The sequence below is a fragment of the Triturus cristatus genome, chromosome 8 (assembly GCF_964204655.1).
Source record: "Triturus cristatus chromosome 8, aTriCri1.1, whole genome shotgun sequence".
Lineage (NCBI taxonomy): Eukaryota > Metazoa > Chordata > Amphibia > Caudata > Salamandridae > Triturus > Triturus cristatus.
Window position 1 is genome coordinate 464,554,520 of NC_140591.1, and position 12,465 is coordinate 464,566,984.

The following is a 12,465-nucleotide window of genomic DNA, read 5'->3' on the forward strand; positions in this document are numbered from 1 at the left end:
AGCCCTTTCAGGACTCCGTATAAACTGGGATAAATCCATGGTGTTCCCCTTTACCCCTGCAATGAAGCCAGTCCATCTTGAGTTCCCTCTGAAAATGGACGTTAGATGCGGTCCGGTACTTGGGTATACAAATTCAGACCCAACAACGGTTATAAAGACAACTACGGAAAAGCAATAGTTAAACTTGAGACAGATGTTGACCGTTGGATTAAACTCCCTCTATCTCTAATGGGGCACATTGCCATTATGAAAATGGTGGTCCTCCCTAGATTCCTATTTTTATTTCAGAATATACCAATCCTATTAACGCACGCATTTTTCAGTACGTTACGCTCAATTATGATAAAACTGGCTTGGGCTGGAAAACAACCACGCGGTAAGTTGGGAACTCTTACCATGCCGCACAATATGGGAGGCCTCAATGCACCAGACCTCGAACTATATTGTAAGGCGGCACAGAGCACCTTTGCACACTAATGGATGCATGGTCTGCAGGATTTACCACATCTGTATATAGAAAGAGACGCTGCTGCACCTGTCACACTCTCCAAGATCCTATTCTCACCCCCAAGTGACGCCACAGGTGTTTTGACTCCTTGAATACTACTGGGCATGACTGGTGGAACCTCCTTAAGGCTCAGGCGGGTTAGAGAAAGACCTGACTGATAAAGAATGGAGGGGGATGTTAGAATACCCCAAAAAGGTGTCCCGCAATGCCAAATTTAAATTTATTCAATACATGATATTACATAGGGCCTTTCACCCCTACCGCCTGCCACATATGTTTCCCAATTCACAACATTATTGCCCTAGATGCAAAATGGCGGAAGCCGATCTCCTTCATATGCTATGGTCGTGCCCGGTGCTTACTGAATTTTGGAGCAAGATAATCATGAGCATTAGATCGGCGACAGGCCTACTCATACGGGAAACAGCTGGCAGCTGCCTGGTGGGTATGACTCGTGTAGTATCTCACATCTCTATCCATACTTGTCCTTCTCCTCTTTCATCACATGCAATGCCTCTAGAATGTTTCAGTGTGATGATGCTCCGTGGAATGTTGGGTGTCTCTCAAGAAAAGCACAGTTGAATGGGCTGAGCTGGCTGCTCCTGGTGGGGTTTGTACATTATTACTTCTGGACTCAACCAGTTAGTTTATGGTTTTAAATCTCTCCAGAGTCTACTTGGACGTATAGTACAATCTTGGGGACGGGGACTATTCCCATTCTCACTTCAAGTCAAATTTCGATCCAATTGATATGTAAGCGAATGCAAATGTTTATGTTACAGTATTGTTGTCCTTTGCAGGATTCCATGTGTGTAATTTCGATCTAGCTCTATCGTGTGCATTTTTGCACCTTAGTTACACACTTTCAAGAGCTCTATTACCCCGATACTCTACCTCTTCGAATTACATACATGCGTGTTGTATACCCTAGTACAGATTGTGCATTTCAATTGTTCTATTTTCTGTTTTATCTCTGCTCCTCACAGCGTGTGAAGTTTGCGGTGTAGTTCCATTACTGTGGACGTCAAGTGACCTCTACACGAGGTTGTCCAGGTTGCACGTTCTCAAAAGTTCAATTACTCGATTTTCTCTATTTCTCAATTTGTGCAGCATTCCCTTGTAGGGATTACGAAGTTCAATTCAATTCTCAATTTCAATTTGTGAAGTATTCCCTAGCTGGGATTGCAAAGTTCAATTACTTTATTTTCTCGACTTTTCGATTTGTGTATTCTCGCCTAGTAGGGATTGCAATTGTGCCCTAAGTACATTATTTCTATAGCATTTTTCAAATCTATTTTCAAGTTTATTGTATGAGGTTTTTACTCTTCAAGTCAAGTTGTTTTACATTATACATTTCTTTATTGCTGTGTTGTTTACAGGGAAAGAATGGATCAGATCTTTATTCATTCATTCTCTTCTATTTAATCTCTACCCCTCATGCTGTGTTGCCTCCTGTCCCACCTGTCTGGCCAGTGGGTGTGTTGGCATCTTAAGATCAGTACATTTTCCTCTCTTTAAGTTTCTATGTACATTGTTTTGTTGTGGAAGAAAAGGAGGTATGTTATATCCTGCTTATTGTATATTGCTATGTATGCCTCTATCCACTTCATGCCCTTCTAGTAGAATGTCACTGTACTATGATCCACTACGGAATGTTGGGTGCTGGTTAAGAAAAGCCATAGTTATGATGGGGCTGAGCAGCATGCTGGCTGCTCCTGGGGCGGCTTGTTCCAGGCTACTTCACATATTCCGGTCATCAACTCTATTGCTAAGAGCATGCTGTTTCAATGACTCAGAACAGTGCATGGTCGTGAGTATATCTGAGGTCTACAAGTGGGTCAGTGTCGTCAAGTTTAAATTACTTGACATATACCTTGACTAGCACTACTGTACTATTAATGTATCTCACACCATTGTTTTGCAGTTACAGACACGTTATTGACTTTACTTATGAGTCTAAAATGACTGTTCAAGTTTATCTCCTGTATTTCTAGCGTCGTGGGATTCTCTATCAATCTCTAGTAGAGTTTGTCAATGTCACTGTTGATTTCACATTTACCTGTTTTACTATGTGTCTAGTCCTCCCTAGTTGGGGTTGCGTATCTCTGGTTACATGCATATGTTTATGCCCTCTCAAGAATTGCAAGTGTTTTCCAGTTAAGACGGTTTCTAGCGTTATGTCAATGACGTTCATACTTGGCTTGCTGTTTCTCACGTTTCTAGCCCTTAATCAAGAACATATTTTTACAACGCATGATGATTTCTTTCTAATGTCATGCGAGGTGTGCCTAGGTCATTGGTGATTTGTATTTTCTTGTTTATATTGCCTCTCACATGATAGTATGCTTCGTCAAATCAATTTTCAATTGCAAAAGGTAGTTCACCCTGTTCTATTATATGTGTGCAAATTTGGGCTTGTTGTACATTACATAATGTTGCAGTTGCCTCAGAGCATATCCTTCACTGGGTTGTATACTGTGATGTTTCTATGTGCCTCAATGGGGTATATATATATATGACCTTAGCTACTCTCTCTTGAGAGTTCAATTTCTCTATCATCTCAATGTACATGCATGCGTGCAGTATTCCTTAGTAGGAAATGCGTATTTCTATACACGTATTAATTTGCATGCATTCTAGTAGCATTCCCTTGTTGGGATTACACTGTGTTGTACTTACAACTGTACTCACGATTTCAAATGGTCACTCTCAAACAGTTCAATTACTCGATTTTTCAATGTTTTTCAATGTGTGACCTTTATGAGGTTGTCAATTTTTGTTGCTGCCTCTCAACATTTTTGTTTTTTTTCTCCAATGTTTGACCTTTTGAGGTTGTCGATATGGGGGTTCATCCCTCTCAAATCTTCAATGTTTCTTCAATACAACCTTCACTAGGTTGCGGGGGTTATTTCTCCTCAATTTTTCAATGTGTGACCCTTTACGAGGTCGTCTCGAGATGGGTTTTATCCCTTTCTTTTGCTCAATATGTGACCTGTTACTTTGTAATGCTATTCCAAAGTTGTCTACATTATATTTTATTGCTGTTTCTATGGGGTAGTATGAAGGATCTTTTGTTGTTCTTTCCTCTGCTTGCAATTTCCATTTTTTTCAATGCCTGTTTCCTTTCATCTTTTCCTGCCAGTGGGTGTGTCTGGAGTAGTTCTTGGGTTTCTCTTTCCATTTTCTTTCTCGTTGTTTTATGGAGAAGGGAGGATGAGTACTTATTTATGTGTTCTTACCCTTCGGTGGTTTCCTCTTACACTTTCTACCCTCCTGCTCCCTCCATGCAGTTTTTCTCTTTTTGCCAGTTCCTGTTGTTGCAGTGTTTTTACTTCTCTACTGTTCTATCCGTTGTTGGGTTAGGGAAGAAAGGGAGATATGTAGTATCTTACATCTCTTCCATACTTGTCCTTCTCCTCTTTCATCACATGCAATGCCTCTAGAATGTTTCAGTGTGATGATGCTTCGTGGAATGTTGGGTGTCTCTCAACAAAGGCACAGTTGAATGGGCTGAGCTGGCTGCTCCTGGTGGGGTTTGTACATTATTACTTCTGGATTCAACTTCTTATCTTCAATAAACCAACCTGAAATACCTCAACGTGTCCAGCTTCATTACTACAACTCGGCGCCTGAAAAAACAGAAAGTACAACTACTGATCTAGTGCTGCTAATAGCGAAACGCTGCATAACAATGCGGTGGAAGTCAGCCAGGTCTCCAACTGAGTACACTTGGCACAGAGACGTGGTGAGGTGGGGAAGCGCGGAAAGCACGGCCATCAGGCAAGTAGAAGCCCAGGGACTACGTAAAAGGCTTATCTCAATGGAATGGGACCTTATAAAGGAAGCATGTAAGTCACTCGAGCCTACACCTACCCCCACAGCCCAAGAGGAGTAGCTATAAACAATAGGCCAGTCCATGCACAAACAACCCTAAGTATAGCTCTGTTGCGCATCAGTACCACATAAACATGGGCTGCCCTACAAGAGATACTGGGGGTAATATGGCGGAGTTATATGACAATGACATGTACTGGGGTGTGTCAAGTAGAGGTGGGAGGGGAAGTTAAATAAGTTTTAAGAATAATGTTAATACATTTGCATATGTACCTAGACAATCTGCTACAATTACAGTCGAATCACCTGTTCCATGTATAATACGTTACAAGATTGCTACATTGGCGAATTAAAGTCTGGACCGAAGTTTAAATGTAATTGTACTGCATTAGTCCACACGAAAAGAAGGGGTGAGGGTACGGACTCACCTACCCTGGTCCACCTGTCAATACATATTACACCAGAAAGGGGTAGGGAGTAGTAAAGGCTTTATACCTCGTGATGCTAATACTGCCCTCACTCACACAGATGTGTGACATGCTTCATCATAGGGCTGCTTACAACAAACCCTGGATAGCCATGCACAGGGTGGAGCAATAGGGAGGGGGAAGACACTGCAACACAGAGAGAAATAAATATATTCCACAGTGACTGGGAACGGCGGTAGTGAAAAGTGCAGTGTAAAGTGAGTTAAAACTAGCTCGGAAGTGTCGCTGTGCCTAAAACTTTATTCCTGGACCCTCCGGCCAGGGTTAAAAACGTGAAGGATGGTGGTGATTGGGAGATGTGATGCACTCCTAACACCCCTCCTTTACTGCCAGGTGGTCGACATGTTTCGGCCGTGTGTATGTGCCCCACACGTGGGCCACGCCGGCCTTCCTCAGGACTCTACCTGTCCCAGTATATGGATACTCTCACCTCCAGTTGAGATAAGAGAGTGTCTTTAAAATCTCAGTTCATCCATTACTAGGAATATCCTCTTGTAGATAGTGGGATTATGAGTTTACCCCTACTTCGAGTTAGAACTGGCGACGGGCAAGAAGAGACCCCTTCTAGTCACACTTACTCCAAAGGTGGTGCTCCTCCCACTTTGCTCGCCTTCATCCACCTTGTAGGATGTACTGCATACCACTGTAATACATACATCATGGACTTATGTTTGCATAACATACAATGCTTGTATAATACAAAAAACTTGAAAAACTCAATAAAGTGTGTTAAAAAAAAAAGGCTCAGGCAGGTTCCATATTGTACTCACCTCATACACTGATAGAATGGTGCACGTGGTTTAGAATTGGTAGGGAGAGAGGTAGCCAATGCCCTAAAATCACTATATATCATGACAATGGGAGACTTATTCACTGAAGGGAAGCTAAAGGGCTGGGAAACTTCAAGTATAGAATTGCCATCTTCGTCGACTATGACTTGCTTTCACTACTTCAGAGTACAACACTCGCTACTTGCAATTTTAGGAGAGGACATGCTAGAACCCCCGCCCATGCCGGCTCTGTCCTTCTTGATAAAAGAAAGGGTACCTCTCAGACTGATCACTAGATCCTACTCATACACACAAGAAGTTCGCAGGCCATCCATGATTTTTTTAAAACTTGTTTTTAAGACTGCTTTCACTGTATCCAGAACAAGGACATACAGGTACATTTTTTGGATTGTATAGACAATATCCATCCCGTGTTGTTAACATGTCATCCTACGATTGCGTACAAGCTCACTATTCATGAGCGCATTACTCATTCATTTTAACAGTGCAAGTTTCTTTTTTGTTTTTAAACTAGAAGACCAACATCCTAATTGACAAATAAACAACAATAATCACAACAGGGAATCTGGGTTCCCGCCCCGAATCCAATCCCTACCTCCCTCCCCCCACCCTCATGACAGCGACAGACAGGTGGCACAGTACTCTTAATCCTAAGTAGAGAACTAGTGGTGCACTCATAGCTTGTTCGTGAGTCATGCGTTCATGGCGTAAGAGGGTGTGTGTGACAGAGTTGCTTTGAGATGTGTTAGAGTGGGCCGGTACTCTGCGAGCTATGCGCGCTCTCATTCTAACTCTCATTTGTTGTGGTGGACACTTCAGTCAACATTTGCCCCCATTCCAGAAGATCGCTCTCCGCGTTGTGATCTGTCCGCACTGCTGCTCTATGGCGACATTCCTCAGCTACTCCCGTAGGTTATCCCTCCATTTTTTCCCCGCAGGTGGTCTTGAATGTACCCAGTGGATCACAATCTGCCGTTTCACCAGGACCAGTCCCAGTAGTGCAAACTTATAGCGCATCCTTGTCCCTTTCTTGGGCGTCTGAAACACTCCCAGAAGACAGTGTTTTATGGAGACATCCATTCGCACCGCAGACGCTGTGCTAAGAGACAGCACCACTTGGTGCCAGAACCGCTGCAGACGCGGACAGCTACAGACCATGTGCAGAAACATGGCGGGGTGCATGCCACATCGTGGGCATGCGGAAGACAACCCTGGGGTGTACCGAGCTCGCCACTGGGGAGTCAAGTGTGTGCGGTGAAGATAATAAAATTGGATTAACTTGAACAATGCGTTGCTTGTGGCTTCGGCTACCTGTGCCAGTGCTCTCCTCCACTCATCATCCATCAAAGGGGCTGGGAAGTTGTCGTCCCAACTCACCCTGTCTAGATTCGACCCCCGGTCCACCTTTTACATCCTATAAATGCGAGAGATAAGCCCTCGACTTAAACCTGGGTCGAGCAGTGTTACCAGTGTACTGGACTCTCCGGGTTCATCTGGAAATGTTGTCCACATCTACCGGACAGTGTGCGATATTTTGGCGTACTGTAGAAAGTGCCCTGGAGGCACCTGAAACCAGGCTTGCGTATCCTGAAAGGTTATGAACGTGCCGTTCTGGTATAAATCCGCGCCGTCTCAAACCTCCCAGGCCATCCATGATTAAGGCAAGACAGGATTGGCAGCGGGAGTAGGGAATGGTCATAGATGACGGAGGCTGGACGTACTGCTGTGCCATGATTAAAGACATATCACAAAATGGTAGACATAGACTCATTTGTTTGAATAAATTAATAGGGTATAAGACACCCCAGAGCAGTTGCAGAGATATGGCTTCAAGACCCAGCTGTATGCTCTAGATGCTCAGAACAGATAGCTAAATTTATACATGTGGCTTGGTACTGTCCTGAGGTGTTCATGTTCTGGAGGGGAATTATTCAATATCCAGAATCACATTGGATATGGATCCGTTCATAGCATTATTAGGGTACACCAAAAAGATTGAGAAAGCACACGGTAAATTGATAGCTATAGGACTTTTCTTAGCAAATGGGCAAGTGGAGATGAGTTGGGCCAGAGACCCGCCACCCACATTGGAGAATTGGCATAGTGATATGATCTACTGCAATACCCAATCTAAGGTATATAATGAATTACTCCCCCTACAAAATCGACCTAAGAATATTTGGGAAACTTTACCGTACATACCTAGTGGGGAAAAAGACTGGGGAGCCAGAAGGGGAGGCATCACAGACCTAGCTACATATGACAATAGTACAGAGAAATTGTCAACTATGCCCATCTCTCTCACCTGGACTGACTACTCCCTCATCGATATCAGCATGTGTCTGCCCAACCAACTCAGAACCTACTATACAAAGATTTCCCGGTACACCTGGAACAAGATCGCCAAATAAGTCTGAACCGCAGAGCTTCATTCAGTCTCAATGCCTGCCCCACCACAATCACCTATCACGCGCCATCATGAACTTCACTACATGGATCACCTCCTGCGCAGACTCCCATTCACTGCTAAAAACACTTCCTCATCTCAGAAAAAGCCACAGGCAGACTGGTACATGGAAGACCTCCAACTCTCAAAGTACTACTCCAATCAGTTGGAACACCGATGGCGCCATACCTATGACAACAATGACAGAGACACCTACAAATCAGCCATACCACCACTGACCCAGAGCCACTAAGTGCTCAGCACTCACAGAACAGATTCACAATAGCTTAAACAAACCTTTTGCGATAGCGAAGCAATTCATGTCCTCTGCCATCAGCTCAATGACTACCATCTCCTAACAGAAACTCTGCACCCAGCTCTGCCACTTCATCGTCAGCAACATCAACACCCGCTATAAAAACTATGCACCCCAACCGGACCTCTCCACCCTCACTATCCTCCAGTCTGATGACAAGAACAGCCGGGAAACTACACTGACCTGCTGGCCAGCCACCATCCCTCTGGAAACCCCTACTATATGAGCTCCATCCACTTGGGAGACCCTTTGTATCCCTGCTCTCACTTAATTTTCACCAAAGGACTCTAACCCATATGAACAACCCTAAATGACTGCCTCACTACTGCCACCTTCCCGGACACCTAGAAACACGCTACCACCCTACCACTCCTGAAGGAGCCCTCAGCGGACCCGAAGACACTGGCTAACTCCAGACCCATCTCCCTCCTTCCTTTTCCATCCAAAGTACTGGAAAAGCTTATCAACAACCAACTTGCTGACCTCCTCAATGCCAACCACCTCTTGGACCCCTCCCAATCTGGGTCCAGACCTAACCACAGCCCTTAGACCGCCCTCATTGCTGCCACAGCTGACATCCATTTAATCATGTACAATGGGGACACAGCGTAACTCATCCTACTCAGTCTCTTGGCCACCTTCGATACCATCTCTTGTCCCTTCTTCCCATTGCGTTCACCAGACCAGTATCTGTGGATCAGCATTATAATGTATCAGCTCCTTCCTCTTAGGGTGCACCCAAACAGTTGGCCTCCAAACTGATCTGTGACGTCCTCAAAGATCCTCGCTCAGTCCTACGCTACTCAGCGAGGAACCTAGGGATCGTGATCGACAGACAAATTTCGATGTCCATCCAGATCATCATGGCCTCCTCCACCTGCTTCCACACTCTCAAACTCCTCAAGAAAGTCCACAGACGGGTCCCGCTGAACACCAAAAGATCTGTTACACAAGCCCTGACCACAAGCAGACTGGACTATGGCAACGCACTTTACATCGGCATCACCTCTCAACTCATCAAGAAACTACAAAACACAGCAGTCAGTCTCACTGTCACACTCCCACTCTGCTCTCACTTGTTCAAACACATCAAGGAACTCCACTGGCATCTGATCATCAAATGTGCCGTCTTGAAAGTTGCTCACACATGCCTACATGGCACTTAACAATCAAGGCCCAGCAAACCTCAACAGCCACATCCAATTCCAAACACCAACCAGACACCTCTGCTTGGTTAACCTTCCTGTTGCCCATGTCACCCGCATCTGCCGAGCCTGAGGTTGCGTTTTTCCTACCTGGCCCCCAAAGCCTGACCCTATCTGTCAGACTCTAATTACGGTACTCAACTTACACAGGAACAGAGATGCTAGTTCCCAAATCCACCCCGACAGCAATCCAGAGCTTAGTGTGACAAGTCTCTAGAGTGGCTATCTAGGGGGAAGGGGGAAAGTGGATAAAATAACAAAAGAGAGAAGAGACTGTTCTGCGGCTTCCTTCAGGAGTCCGTCCAGCAGACTTCTTTTGCTGAAGAGATAACCTGTAGACAAGAGTTATTGTTATCATAACTTTTAGTCCTTAACCTCTCTTATCTCTTAACCCCTATTGCCTTATTTCCTTACCATGCCAATTTCAGAACTCAGCTTCTCTTCTATTTCTTTTCTGTGTGTGCTTTTATTTCCTTAACTATATTCTTCGTCTGCAATTAAAAAGGAAATAGCTAGAACCCAAGGTTTATCTGCCTCATATAAATCTTCCTCTCTGTGCTTCTCACTTACTTTCCTATTTTTCTTTTCACTCTCCTATGTTTTATCTTCCTTGGTATCTGCCTTGATTCACAGCTTCTTTTTCTTTTTGCACACCTGCAATATATTTACATTTATCTGTTAAGAACTTCAGCTTTCTTTTTAACTAGATGTTATCTATTTTAATTTGGTATTCTACTTACTGAGTTTGAGGTCTTTTCCTATTGGTAATTATTCATCTGTGTGTTTAATGCTTTCTCTTCTTTTCGTGGTGGTATTTTACTCTCTGTACTTAGCTACTGTTCGACGACTTATTTCTGTGGTAAGTATGGTTTTATCTTATTCTAATTATTTGTAGTTGCTCAAGCGTTCTAACCTATATTGCAATTCTCTCTTCGATTTTTCAGGACTTGCCGTTACTACTCGTTACCTCTGTGAAGAATTACAGTAAAGCCACTTTCCTCACAGTAAGTTCTATGACTCTAATGATTTCAGTAATTTACTTCAATTCTCTGACGTGACAAATATACAACCGTTAACTTAGCTTCATTTTTCTTGTTCTTCCTTCAGATGCTCCTGTTGACGCTGCTTCCTCTCCCTGACGACTCGGTGCGAAATCTTCACAAACTAAGATTTGCTGTTCTCCTCAAAAGTCACTTTACTTCATTGAACTCGGATTTCGAACTTGTATCTACTGACTTCCGAAAGCCCTTCAGTTTAGATTTGGAGTGGAGAAGTGTAGCTCACTGGTTAGAGGAGGCATACCCTGAAGCAGAGGTCAGACCCGGGACCAGGGTTCAATTCCCGACGCGGCAGGGTCCGGAGCCCAATTGTCCACGGACTCGATAATTCTCGCTTCGGTACCCACTCTAAGCACGAGTTCACACTATGCAGCTCTGGGCAACAAGCTTGCTTAATCTCCACAACGGCCCCCCCGCGGCGGGATGCCTGGCTTTCACCTTGGGGATGCCCAGTACGGGTTATCTCACAGGGAAAAACCAGGACGGGTTCCCAACGCAAGCGCCAAGATGCCCAAGGGTGAGTTGAGCGCTATATAAGAACTAATAATAATAATAATAATAGATTCTGAAAAGCCTTCGAGCGAAAACTGAAACACTTTTAGTCAGCGCGCTCTGAAATGCGCACCTGACTCTCTAGAATTCTTGGTGAAGTGCGCAGTTCCTAGGCAGCGCGAGCCTCACCTAGGTTTCCAGCGCGTTCTCTGCCAAACACTAGAACGCTAACAGCTACTCGGTTCTGGTGGCCTTTTCTGGCGCCATTTCCGAGTCAGCTCCACCCATGTACCTTCCATTGCTCGGGGTGTACAAACATTGAATCTTCGATGCGCAATTAAACCTATCTGTAATCTTGGGGTCCTGACACTATCTTTCTCTTCTGGGAGACATGTTTGCCTTTGGATTGCCAAAGACTGAAAAAGAAAAGTGCTCAGAGGTCCAGACAACAGCTAGGGTAACTTCCTCAACCTGAGAGTATGCCTTTTGGGACTTGTTAAGAATCAGGCTAGCATATGCTATGATTTGAAGGTGTGCTTCAGGCTAGCCAGTTTCTTTTCGCACCAGAATGGCTCCCAAGTACACAGGACTGGAGTTGATGATTACTTAGGTTTTTCAGGAAGATCATAATCAGGCAGATTTTCCACAATAGTACATTTTGTACATATTACATTGAATTCAGAATGATAATTTTGTGTCTCTATGGAAACCGCACCCCTTTTTTAAATGAGATCTCTCAAGCGCACACTAACTCTACTAAATTCAGGATGTATGTAGCCAGCGCAGTAACTTGATAGAACCAGAAAAGGTCTGAAACATTTTCAGGTATTGGTGCAAAGATCAGCACAGTGACTTTTTTCAGGGCCAGAAGGCATTACTTCCTCAGAGAAGATGTGGCTAAAGTACATCAACGACGTTTTACCAACGTGACACTAACCCTTGTTGAGCGTTAGCTTTACAGCTTAAAAGGTCTGGCAGACCTTTGTTAGCCTCATGTTGTGTTCCTGTTGGAACTTCCCAAAGTTGAGTATGTTATTGGTATACTTTAAACAGTCCAGAATACCTTGTATGATATGAAAAGCTCTTCTTAAAAGATTTTAGAGGCAGATGAGTCAGTGCCTGGAAGGCCAAATGGAACACAAGGAAGACACACGATGGCTGCTAATGTCCGCTTGCTGGGTATTGAAGAAAGGCCAAGGAAGGGGGTTCCCTCCTTATCAAAGTTCAGATATTCAGGGGGAGAGACCTTACCTGTGGACTTCTCATCCTGAGCTTTGGTATGCATGGCATACCAGCTCATGACGAATACTGTAAGGTTAGAAAAGGA